Source organism: Sinocyclocheilus grahami, unplaced genomic scaffold (assembly GCF_001515645.1).
Source record: "Sinocyclocheilus grahami isolate Dianchi unplaced genomic scaffold, SAMN03320097.WGS_v1.1 scaffold25.1, whole genome shotgun sequence".
Classification (NCBI taxonomy): domain Eukaryota; kingdom Metazoa; phylum Chordata; class Actinopteri; order Cypriniformes; family Cyprinidae; genus Sinocyclocheilus; species Sinocyclocheilus grahami.
This window is the reverse complement of record NW_015505204.1, coordinates 232,677-233,615: the sequence shown is the minus strand read 5'-3', so window position 1 is coordinate 233,615 and position 939 is coordinate 232,677.

The window sequence follows — 939 nt, the reverse complement described above, 5'->3', positions numbered from 1 at the left end:
TAAATGTTTCTTGAGCAGCAAATCAGCATATTTAAATGATTTCTGAAATGTCAGTTTTTCATAGCACTCACATATGGCACAAAAGCATTTGATATATGATAGTGATATGTACTGCTGTGACCATCACAGCACACACACTGGATGTACCATGACACCTAGTGACCAGTATCCTGCATTCATAGAGAAGTAGGCCTACATATCAACATTTAGATATGTTTATTTCCTTTATTTTCGTTTTTATTTTTATATAAAAATCTTTACTTATTAGCCTTGATTTTATATTGCTTTTATTTTATTTATATTTGTCTTATTTTTTATTTTACTTTATTTTAATCAAATTAACCATTTCCTGAGTGACACAAGTGATGTTCACAATTGATTTTCGTATAGTACAAAAAAAACTCACCCTCTCTCCATTGCACGATTTTACGCTCTCATATTCTCAACCCTCACCTGCGTTATTTATTGTAAGACTATAGCCGCACTTTTAATTGATGTACTGCGACACCTAGTGGCTTGTATCCAAAACACACCAAAATTAACACCACAGTAAACAGTTCAAACTCTGACAGGTTTGAATGGATGACAAAATAGGAACGCTAAATTTATACTTAATTATAAACCCATTTTATTCTTAGTGCAAGAAAAAAAAACACAATTCCAAAATGTATTGCCATAGAACTGTTAATCATTGATATTGAATTGAATCTTTCCATTAACTAGGGTGACAATTAGTGCTCTTTTCCTGTACATGTCCTGGCTAAGATTTCTAAAATTGCCTAAAATGTCCAGGTTTTATCTTTGTTTTCCTGTTGATGTGCTCTCTACAGCTCTCATTCACTTTATGTACGCGTATTTGCATCGCTTTGACCGTTCTCTGAAAAAAACAGCACATGCTGGTTAGGTATGTTTTGAAGCTGGGATGCTGGTTTATGCTGG